Raw genomic sequence first — 12,063 nt, 5'->3', positions numbered from 1 at the left:
TTCCCCAAACAAATTATATTCAGATGTGTTTGACAATTTTATGCTTTACTATCATTTCAGCTAATTTGCCTGGTACTGACATTAGATTTAACAGTCTGTAATTGCCAGGATAACCTCTAAAGCCCTATTTAAATATTGATATCACATTAGCCATCTTCCACTCATTAGGTACAGAAACTGATAGGTTACAAATCACAGCTAACAATTCTGCAATTTCATATGAGTTCTTTCAGAACTCTTGGATGAATGCCATCTGGTCTCAGTGACTGGTTACTGTTTAGTTTAATCAATCAATCTATCACTACAGTAATATTCCACCGTTCAATCCACCCTGTAGAGATTTAAATCAAGGTGAACCAATCACAATGTAAATCACCAACAAAAAATTAAAAGACAGACACCGATTTAAATCAAGTTAACAAAAAAGCTAAGATTGACTGCTGTGTGTGTTTCTTCTTTGCTGTCCTCTTCATTGTTCTTTTCAAGACCATACTTTTACATTGTTCTTTTCTGCCTCCACCCTTTCCTATACACTGTTTTAAAGACAGACTGACAATGTCTTAACTCCTCTGCCGTGCTTGACCAAGCTCCACCACTACCTAAGCAAAGAATAAAATCAGTCCTATCCAGCTTGTGTCTCTCTTTTCAGATGATCATTTTTAATTTGCTATGAAACAAAATTGATAGGCCCAGAACTTTGAAAAAGGAAGAACCAGTAGTTAAGCTGGCCACACTAGAGCCATTAATTCATTTTTATGAGACTGGAAGGACATGTCTAAAATCGCAGGCTTCTGTCAGGAGCCTGGAAGTTCCCTAACAGAAGTCTGCTGCTCTGGGAGCCTTCTTCCAACATCTCAGTCATTCTCGTTCCACAAGGAAGGGATGCTTCAGAAGAGGGGGTTTTCCCCACCATTTGGCCCTGTGGAGACAGGACAAGTGTCAGGAAAGCCTTCTCCCAAAAGAACCCTCTGCAGGAGCTACGCAAATTGCACAACTCTTTTGCGTATCTTTTGCTAACAGATCGCTTCAATCTAGACATATGCTATGCATACACTCAGGCTATTTCTGACGAGATGTAATTGTAACTCAATTTTTTAAAATCATCAATAAAATAAAGTCTGAATAAAATAATTGTTTTGAATTTATTTTTTAAAAAAAAATAATTTTATCCACCCTGAACAACAAGCACATCACAAATACAGAAAAGAAAATCTAAGCACTACCCCAAAGAGCCCGAACTAATTTCAGAAATGAAATGAACAATGAAAGGTTACAACACACACAGGCTACATTGACACTAGTGAGTTTTTTCAAAAAAGCCAGGGATCTTTCGAAAAAATCCTAAGGAGTGTCTACACACAAAATGTATTCTTTTTACATTAAATTGGAAGAATGCATCACTTTTTCTGGTAGATCCTCTTCCCCTCCCAGATGAGAAAGAGCACATTTTTCCAAAATATTCTTTCACAAATAAGAATGTGCAGATGCCCCAAGATTTTTTTTTTTTTTGAAAGAGTAGTCCCCATGGTGCCAGAAATGGACAATGGAACATTATGATCTTCTCAACCCATCTCTTAGTGGTTGGCTAAGAGTAGCAAGAGGCACTGATGCAGTTTCCTCAAGCTTGGCTGAAGCAGAAGCAAATGGGCTATGAAGTTCAGGACAATAAAGTGACAAAGGAATGGAAAGAGGAGGTGTTCAGAGTTGGAAGACTCGCAATCATCATCTGAACCCCAACAGGAACTTTAGAACACAACCAACTGCAGTTAACTCTTTCATAACCAGCAGCCCCAGGTTGCCAGATATTCAAATATTCTGGACAATAGAGGTGTACCTAGCAATGCATAACACTAAAGAAAAAACAAGATTGGATATTAAAAAACAAAAAACAAACATGTATGCAGAGTACTTTATTTACCAAATAGTAGTGTTGTACACTGTAAATTTATATTGTATTTGTATTTACTTTCACTATACTTTACAGAAAAATATAACTAAAGATTTACTTATGGTTACAATGATGATTATTTGAGAGCTCTGGATAATAAAATGCTGGATATTAAAGAGTTTACTATACTTTAAAGATCCAGATCTATTTACTGTAACTCCCGTTACTTAATGCAAAGATGCTCACTTTAGGGATCTTAGCAAGCACAATAGGTTTGCCATTTTAACAAAGAAATTCTGATTTTTAAAATCAAGAGTCTTCAACCTATTTCCAAAAAAAGGAAATAGTGTGGTGCAAAAAGATTACCCACTTTGATATATTCTGGTCTGGAGTCTCATCATGTGGGATTCTTAGCAAATTAGATATTTCTTAATAGACATAATTGCATATTTAACTCAACTAATCACTTCTTACCTATTAAATTCCTCATCTAGGCAACATAAAATGAAGGTCACAGAGAAAAAAAAAAAAAAAAAAAAAAAAGTGAAGTTCTCCCCGAAAGTTTGATTCTGAGCCTTGTGTTAACAAGGCTCAAGTATGTGATATGAGAATTCCTATGACCTTGTTCACACTTCTCTACACCAATGTATGAAGAGTGAAAGAACATAACAAGCAACATACTTGATTTATCTAAAGATGGGACGCACAAAATACAATATACAAAGTGTTACATAACATGTAACAGTTTTAAAACATAGCATACACTGTATAGAACAAAAGGACAATTTGTTTGTCTCTTCCTAACCTTATACAACCAGAAGTTATTTTTGCTACTACCCTCTTCTGCAGTTAGACTTGCACACAAACGCAAATGATTTACATTAAGTCATTTTCAAAAAGACATTAAACAGACACAGAAATACCCCACCTCTCAACTTTTCCAATGTGTTTTTAAACACACACACTTACAAGGAATTCAGTTACATAAGCAAAGTGACTTCTGCTGCAAAATTACTTGGCCCATGAGTCTTGCTATCCAGTAATGAAGTCTTCCCTAAAAACATTCTTAAAGTGTAAGCTTGGTAAATTAAGTATTATGTCCTTTTATCAGGCTCAGGCATGCTACAAAGGTGGAAAGTTATTTCCACTTAGACCAAACCATACAGTTTATGGCGTCAAAAGTCTTTAGAAAAATACCGACATTCAGACATTTGCATCTGGCCTGCTTACCATTAACACAGGTGCCAATCACGCAGGTCAGGTACAAGTCCCCAGTTGGCAAACGTCCCAACTCCCCAGCAAAAGATGCTGATCTCTTCCCAGCCCAACCCTGTGTAGTCTCCTATAGAAAAAAATAGTACTCAACAGGACTCTAGATGTAGCTGCTGAACAATGTTAGATGACAGTGGTAAACACCTCATTTAATATCTTTATTGCAGCTTCCATTACAGCTGTCATTCACACCTTATAGCCATAAAGCTTACTCATATACACGTAACCCAGTGAGGCAGTACAATGGTGCAAATGGTGTCTAACATATAGACAAAGCTCAGATGTTTTACCTGCCTCTTCCCTCCATGCAATCTGAACACCTGACTACTGTTTACTCTAGCCACTACATTAAAACTTTAAAGCTGTAAAACCTCCAGGGTGGATTGACTTAAATCACAAAAAAGAAAAAAAAAGATCTAAATCAAGTTACCATAAAAGCTAACAGAGAGATAGCCTTGTTAGTCTGTACTCTATTAAAAAAAATTTTTTTTGCGGGGGGGGGGGGGGGGGAGGGGTGGACCTAAGACTGTCTGCATTTAGAATGCACTTAATTTTGGAGTAAGCCCCACTGAACTCACTGACATTTCTGTTTTTTGAGAAAACAAGCCCAGAATGGGGTTCCCTTGGAAAAGCTTGAATTATGCTGGAGTATGTAGGGAATAGACACACGGCATCACCATCATCGTCTGCAGCCATGATGTTTCAAACTAAGGGGCAGGTATGTAATATAAAACAGGAAAATGACAATGGCGACTAGCTACTCTAGATTTCTCTCACTGCAGCTTTCTGTATTGTGTACTTGAGTCGTAAATTCTATATCTAGTTAGCTAATTAAATAAGCCATAAAGATGAGCTAAACAATTTTTTTTCTTGTAGCAACATCCAACACAACAAATATATTGGTAATTTACTTGTCAAATCACACTTAAACTAAGAGGCACAGAGGGAGTCTTTAAGAAAGATAATTCACTTTGTAATGGATCAAAGTTACCAACTGGTCAATATACTCAGCCTTATATACATCATTTTCTCCCAATAAGCAATTTTCCTTATAAATGTTTTTCATTCTTGCAACCAGGCCCTGAAGCTCCTTCTTGCACTGCTTACACTTGACCTGTTTTCCTTTTTATCCAGGCAATGAGTTCATTCAAAATATTCCCAGATAGGGCATCTCTGATGTCCAGAAGCCATGACAGTTCTCCTGTGGCAAAAGCATGGGGGGAAATATAGGAAGCTCTGCATGTATCAAACAACATCTTCCTTTTGTCTTTCCAGCCCATTCCACTGTTTCTATGCTGCTTCTGTCCTTTCCTATTTACTGCCTCTCTGTCTTTAACTATCTCCTCTTCCGTGCTTGGCTAAAATCTGCCAGCACATAGGCACAGAACAGAAAACACTCCTATCCAGCTTGTGTCTTTCTTTGCAGAGTTTACTTTTTAGTTTGCTGAGAAACAAACTGAAAGCCCAATCAAGAGATAGCAGCTAGGCTGGAAGACTAGAGCCATTAGTTCACATTTTAATGAGACTAAGTTTATGTGTAGCATATTTGCGATGAGATTTGATCTTTAAATGAGAAAATTTTATTGATTATTTAAAAAGAAAAACACAATTTAATTTTTTTTTTTTTAGAATTGCTGATTCTTTTTCGTTCACCCTGCCCACAGGCCAAGTCCACCAGTGCTAGTAGTGCAAGCCAAGTGTTTAAAATATTAGCAGTTACCAATGGCCCGTACACACTAATGCTCCAACAGTTACTGCCATGAGTAATGATGGGAGATTTTGTGGAAAATACTACTCTAGACAAACCCTTGCTGGAAGTTACTGTAACACAAGTTCTGATTTGCTCACTCATTTCCTTACTACTTCTTTACGCTTGGCATAGCACAGACTCATTTTTACTGGCTTCTTACTCTGTGCACAAGTGCTTTATATAGCTAGAATAGCATCAGTTCCCCCCCGCATCCCACTCATATGCATGCATATACCTACTCTGTAATAACCCTGCTGAGCCACTTGCACTGCACTATTACCAGCAGCCATCAATGCTTTACTAATCAGGAACAGGCATCTGAAGCTCTTCCCCACGAACAGATGCCAGTTAGGACACGGGAAAGGCATAACGATCGCATTAAGCACTCCCACAACAGGCTAGACTCTCTGTACTACCCTCTTGGTCTTTGGACTGAGCGTGCTATGCAGCAAACATGCTCACCTTTGGAGAGGGTGAATCTTTTGACAGCAACTATGGTACTTTTCATCTTCAATTGAAAGGAGGCTGGCAGCAGTATGGGATTTTTCACTTCAAGAATCTTAACATGGACATAGGCAGGGTGGCATACTTAAAAGTCAGAGCAGGGGCTCTGAAAACTACCACGTTTAAGGAAGGAGCTGGAGAAACTGAAATAGAGAAGATGTAGAACTAGCTAGGCGGCTTCCACAAATCTTGTTAATGCACAGTTTTGCAGACATCCTTTCCTTTCTGTGAAATACAGTCAACCTGTGGAACTCCTTGCAGAGGAGGCTGTGAAGGCTAGAACTATAAAAAGGTTTAAAAAAGAGCAAGATAAATTCATGGAGGTTAGGTCCATTAATGGCTATTAGTCAGGATGAGTAAGGAATGGTGTGCCTAGCCTCTGGTGTCTGTCAGAAGCTGGAGATGAATGACAGGAAAGAGAGATTGCTTGATCATTACCTGTTCAGTCCACTCCCTCTGGGCACCTGGTATTGGCCACTGTCAGCCAACAGGATGCTGGGCTGGATGGACCTTTGGTCTGTCCCAGTACAGCCGTTCTTATGTTCTTAATACCAAAACCAATATTATACTTTTTTAAAATGCCCCACCTTTCACTGCCACATCAATTCCTTCCAGTGATCTAGTTTCTCCTAGCTGTACTTTCACCTTAGTTCTTATGTTACTTAACTAAATTTAAATTTCATAATATTCAGGACAGGTACCTAGTCTCACATTTTAAAAGAATTTGATATCACTGTGGGCTATGGCTAAATGTAATATAATGGTTTGTCCCCATACACCTAGAACTTCCCAATTCAATTCTTATTTACTGTTCCACTTTTTTTTTTTAATATAATTTATGTGATTTAAGGATGGCCAGAAAATAAGAGATTCCCCCTTTGGAAAAAAAAATTGGGTTTTAGAAATTATTTCAGTCTGCATCAGAATAAAAACAAAGACCCTTTGATTCCCACCCACCCCCCCATGAAAGACCAAGATTTTTCTCTTACTCTCTCTCACACTCATACGCAGAATAGCCAGTGGCCAGAGAGTTCACCTAGGACTGGAGCGGCTGGGGGATGGGGGGAAGCAACCTTCAAACCCTCACTCTCTGCCTAGCCTAAAGAATATTTACTAAGTCCTTGTTCTGCCTGATTCAGAGCAGGGACTGGTCTCCTACATCCCAGATAAGTTGGTTTTTGGCTTATCTGGTTTGACTAGTACATCTGATAAAGCACGTCTTTGCCCAGGAAAGCTTATGCTCCAAAATATGTTAGTCTATAAGGTGTCACAGGACTTCCTGTTGTTCTTGTTTTACTAGAAATTCCATTCTAGACCTCAGAACCCTTCCCAATGAGATCTTCATAGAAACCCCATTTCCATAGAGCATTTCAGTTTTGATTGGAATTTTATGGAAGAAAATCAATTAAAACTTTTCCCACCAGCTCTAAATCTAGATTACTATAAAAACTCTTCACAGTCAGTCACCTCTGCTGAAATCCTACCTGATCTTATATTTGTGTGAAGGTGCACATCCTTCTGATCAAAATCTGCGTGTTGTCCTTATTCATTAAATATGTTCAATGTGAAATTTGTTTCTTTCCATACAAATACTTTATGGATTGGTACTATATCACATGGAAGGGGAAACACCACAGAAAGCTTCTTGTGCCATAACAGGACATAGCCTTCCCTCAGGAGCAGTTCAACACTTTCAGTGGTACCCCTGGGGACATTTTACATATGAGTGTAATTCCTTTATGATTAACACCTTCAGGGAACAATTCCTCCCTGCTTTCCAGTCTATATTTTGTCACCTTTTCGACTTATATGTCAAGCAAGTGACAGGAGAAAGTAACCTGCAGCTGAAGCACAAAACGGATGCAGTAGTCATGGTAATGAACAATTGCATTATAGTTGAGTATGGTTGTCATCAAGAAAAAGCTTGGAGTGAAGGTCTACGTGCTAACCCCTCCCCCGCAACTTGCTTTCACTTCAGACATCACTAAATCAGCCTATTTTCCAGTCACAGCCAGGGCAATACATCTGCAGACCAGAAATAAATCCCCAGGAAGGGTCAATCTGGTCAATTTCCTCGTGACTCTCTCTCTCATATATATATATCAGGGCACAGCACTTTGCACTTGCTCAGCTCCATCCATATGGGGAATCTCAGCCCGCACTGCAAGCCCTCATTAATCTTAGCGGTGGGGGGAGAGCGAGGGGGTAGTCCCCATGCTCGCTGGGGACTGAAAAGAGCCCCGGAGCTTCCACGGGACTCAGAACCCTGGCATAAGGTCACGGCTGCGCCCCCCTGAACGAGCAGGGCACTGGCTGGCGGCAGCTGAGCCCCCCAAGAGGCTCCCTGTGTAGGGGCAGGTCGTGACCACGCGCAAGCAGCTGCGGGACACCAGAGGCGCCACTTGTTGCAGCTCTCCCGGCCGCAGGAAAGCTGCCGCTGCCCCCCAGCCCCTGGGGCAGCTCTAACCCGGGAGCCCGCGGCAGCTAGTTGGGCCTGGGCTGCGCTGGGCTGGGCTGGGCTCGGCAGCCCCGGGATGCGTGGCGGATGCGCCACGCGCCCTTTAACGTCCCAGCTCTTCTCCCTTTCATGCAGCGGCATATTTGCATGAAAGCTGCCTGGAAACAGCACTAGCCCCAGCCCGCACCGCCCGCCCGCCGCTACTGCTGCTGCCAGGGCGCGACGCGGGAAGCCCGGGAACAGCGGGGAGGCGGCCTGGAGGCGCTGGGGAAGTTGCCCGGTTGGAGTCTTACCGTCTCCTCACTCCGCCGGCAGCTGCAGGCGGGCAGACGCTAGAGGGGAGCGGCGAGGTAGCGGCTGCCGGCCGGCGCTGTCACACTACGGAGGCGGGGAAGGAAAGGAAGGGCTGGGCACGGCACAGCACGGAGGAAGAAGGGGGAAGTGCGGTCCCGAGTAGACCGTGGGCTGATTGTGACGTAACAATGGGGCTGGGGACAAATAAGAAGCTGCCTGGGAAGGGGGGGCGCTATGACGTCATGACCGCCAGGGCCAATCCAGGCACAATGGAACGTTCGGGACCCGCAGCCCGGGGGGAGGCAGGGGCAGCCTGTCTGCGAGGGGCCCCGGGGGCGGTCACACCAGCCTAGGGGGACGGCGGGGTGGTCTCACCCGGAGGCGTGGGTTGTGGGGCCGGGATTGTGGGGCCCGATCCGGAGGAGGCGGAGAAAAGGTTGAGCCCCGTAGCGCCTGCCCCTTCTAACCCCCGCCCCAGAGAAAAGCCTCGAGCCCGGTCGGGACCGTTATGTCTCTCATCCTGGGAGGGGGATGCCCTTCCGACGCCCAGAGCCCCACCCGCACGGGGGCGGGTCCGGGCTGAGCTAAGGGCTCGCAGCCGCTGGAAACCCAAACACCCGGCGCATCACCCCAGCCAGGCGGCCAATCAGGGCGGCTGTGGGGCGGTGCTGGAGCCTGACCCCAGGCGCCCGTTGCTCGCAGCTAGTTCTGGTCTCGGAGCAGGCAGCTCCCGGCGGAGTCAATCAGGGGCGCTGCCTGCCCCTCTGCCAGGGTGAGCACGTGTGAACCATCAGGACGTTGTGTGTGGGGGGTAGGGGCCTATAAGAAAAGCCCCTGGTAGCTGGGGACAGCTGTAGAGACGTCCCTCCCAATGCTGGTGCCATACGCAGCCCAGCACCTGCAGGCACACACGTCGTGGGACGTGTATTCCGTGGGGAGAAGGCTGCAGGGGCAGAAGTTCGGGTTGCCAACACCCCTAGACCAGACAGACTAATGCCATTTGCTGCAATTGCGTCGGGTCTGTCCGGTCCGGGAGAGCTGACAGTCCTGGCGCAGGGCCAGGAGAGAGTCTCTCTTGCAGCCTCAAGGGAGGCGCAGGGAACAGCGGAAATGGGCTGGAGGACTCGGGAGGAACAGAGGGTGACTGCACAGCAGGCTAGAGAGAAATTGTGCTTTCAAGGGGAAACCACTACTTCTCTCCAACTGCACAGCAAACCCTTGCTTCATCTGAGTCCTCCAGCCTGTACTCTGCCTGGTGAGCTGGAGCTTGGCACAGCCCCCAGGGTGGGGCAGGACCTGGGTTAGGGGCTGGGGCTGGGGCTCTGAACCTGCTGGGGATGGGGTGGGGTGAGGACAGCTGGAGCCCAGACATCACACAGTTGCTAGGGCATCCTGAAATTTGGGACAGTTTAGTACCCAGGGCTGCCAAAGCCTGGGGCTGGGCAAAGGGGGCAGTTGCCCCAGGGCTCTGGGCTGCTGCAGTAGTATCAGTGGCTGGAGCCCCAGGCCATTTAATTCACCGACAGAGCCCTATCAGCCTGGCTTGAGCAGCTCTGAGGGTTGGTTGACTATAGGCCTACTACTTTTAGAGCCCCTGGAGCTGAGCCCTCCCAACATTGCTCAGGGCTCGAACCAGTCTGTTGCCAGCCCTGTTGGTGGTCCGAATTTTGTGATGCCCTGTGCAAGCTGTATGCTTTGCCTCTCAGTAGGGATGACCCTGGACATTTATCTTTCCCCTACAGTAAAAGTGTTTGCCAGAGTGGGCCCCAAAATGGTACAGAAGATCACTTTGCTGAGCGTGGCTTGTGTTCAACATACTGCATAAGGGTTAATGACCCAAAGCTCCTGGCACTGGCAGTGTGCAGAGAAAAGGGGACATTGTATTTCTCTCCTGCTCCAGCTAACATGCAGGGCAAGACAGGACTGTGGCCTAGCCAGACCGCTTGGAAGTAATCATCCTGTGTATTCTCCCTTCACTGCCTCCTGTAGAGTTCTCTAATGGCATTAGGACTTGTACATAGTGAGGACTTCTAGAACAACCTGTTACCTAGCTTGTCTGAGCCTTCCTGGCAAGTCTTTGGAGCACTTGTACTCTGGTCATTAGCCCAGCTGACAATTCTACAAGGCTTTTGTTACCCTTGCTACCTACATTAAATCTAGCATGGGAATGCATACCTGTACTACACTTGCACCTTTACTTGCTTTATACACATACCTCATAAGACCCTGTTTTTAGTTGCTGATAACTGTGCCAAATGTCAACAGTTTGGGCTAAAATTTCCCATGCCCAATGTCTGCGTTAGGCTGAATTTCTGGGGAAAAAACTTAAGCCAAAGCAATTCAGCTTTTTTGGCGAACAAGCTGAGGGGAAATACGTTCTCCTTCCATGTAACTGAGACTGTTTGAAATGTGGTAGCTTGTGCACTGAGGCATAGGTCCTGTGAAAAAATAGCATGTGATCACTTAAAGACTATTACTGTTCAGAGACATAGGGGGTTGAATTAAGGCTGTCATTTGCCAATGGCTGAGTGCTTGACTGTGTAACCATCATTACAGTAGTTTAATGTAGTTTTTGCATACGGTAATAAATCCAATTTTAGATAACAATCCTCACTTTTTCTTTCTATCCAGTTACCCAACACCTCACCAGAATATTTGGCTATCTACCAAAGTTAAAGTATTCATAGTAAAGTATATTCTTGGGTTTCTGTCCAGTGTGGGGGTTTGGATGGCCTGGAGAAGGGGCACTAGTGGGAGAACCTGGTGTTTGCAGCAGGGATTTGCCCCCACCACGCCCCCAGCATTCACTGGCAGTGGCAGGGAGAAGCAGAGTAATGTGGATCTGTTCCCCCAGCTGTTGGCTGCATCACTTGCGGGAGGGATGGGACCAGCCACCTGCACTCACAGGCGGGAAGCAGAGTGACACGGCTAGCTAACAGCTGGGGGAATGGAGAGAGTTGGCCACATCACTCTGCTTCCTTGGACCCCACTGCTGCCAGTGAGTGCAGCGTGGGGCTGAACCCTGCTGCCAGCACCAGCCCCCACCATGAGCAGCATCACTGAGGGGGGCTGTAGGGAAGAGGTAAGTCAGGCAGAGCAAGGGTGGATAAGAGGCAGAGCCTGGGGCAGAGGAAGGGTTATCCTGGCCCTCTCCTGAACTAACGATGGCGTAGGGTGGAGGCAGTTGTGGTTGGGTGATCACATGCCTTCCCTTCTCCATGTCCTCACAAGTCACCCCTGGAATGTAGTGAACTGAGATAAGCTATTAGTACTGTGTAGATGTTCTCTCTTTGGTAATAAGATAATATAAAGTTTGGAGCCAGTGACTGGGTTAAAGAATGGAGATCAACATTTACCTGATGTGTGTCTCCCACCTCCACAAGGGATTTCAGAAATAAAAGTTAATGACTACTTCTTCCAGCTGGGCAATTGAAATTGATTGAGTGGTGAATGAGCTCTCCTGAACTGAGTAGGCTCTGAATCCTTTTGCGAGTGAAGATAAATTAAACGAAACATTGCGTATTCCAAGAGGAGCTTCACTTCATCAGGCATGGGAGAGGAGCAGACTTCATGAAATTCACTAAGGAGCCAATTCACCTCAGAAGTATTTAAGTGCAGATTCACAAAGGCACTTGTCACAATGCCTAACCCAGGGGTGGACACACACAGAATTTGGTAAGTGGTCAAGATATTATTGGAGGAGGTGCGGGGTTTGGGGTGGAGGTTGAGTGTAGAAGGGAGCTGGGTAGGGGTATGGGGTCTAGAGGAGGTGCAGGATCTGAGGATGGGCATAGGTGCAGGAGGGGATTCTGGGCTGGAGGAGAGGTGCAGGAGGGGATTCAAGGTTTGGGGGGGAGTTGTGATCTGGGGCAGAGGTGCAAGGGATTGGGTTGTAAG

The 12,063-nt window shown here is 45.4% G+C and overlaps 1 protein-coding gene across 4 annotated transcripts in view; it reads right to left on the bottom strand.

Annotated features, from left to right (window-relative positions):
• The window catches only part of ELOVL5 (ELOVL fatty acid elongase 5), a 78,875-nt gene extending 70,348 nt beyond the window's left edge, over window positions 1-8,527 (bottom strand). The window contains exons 1-3 of one of the 4 annotated variants that reach the window (XM_074988892.1): window positions 8,166-8,526; window positions 5,373-5,557; window positions 3,119-3,230 (exon numbers count right to left, since the gene is read on the bottom strand). The gene's annotated coding sequence lies outside the window, so the exon portion shown is untranslated. Of the gene's footprint in view, window positions 1-3,118; window positions 3,231-5,372; window positions 5,558-8,165 lie in introns of all 4 variants that reach the window. The other 3 variants (XM_074988893.1, XM_074988894.1, XM_074988889.1) reach the window with 3 other exon arrangements.
• Window positions 8,528-12,063: the final 3,536 nt, after the last annotated feature.

Source organism: Carettochelys insculpta, chromosome 3, assembly GCF_033958435.1.
Source record: "Carettochelys insculpta isolate YL-2023 chromosome 3, ASM3395843v1, whole genome shotgun sequence".
Taxonomy (NCBI): Eukaryota; Metazoa; Chordata; order Testudines; family Carettochelyidae; genus Carettochelys; species Carettochelys insculpta.
Note: the sequence above shows the minus strand (reverse complement) of the source record. Positions and strands in the feature narration are given on the sequence as shown.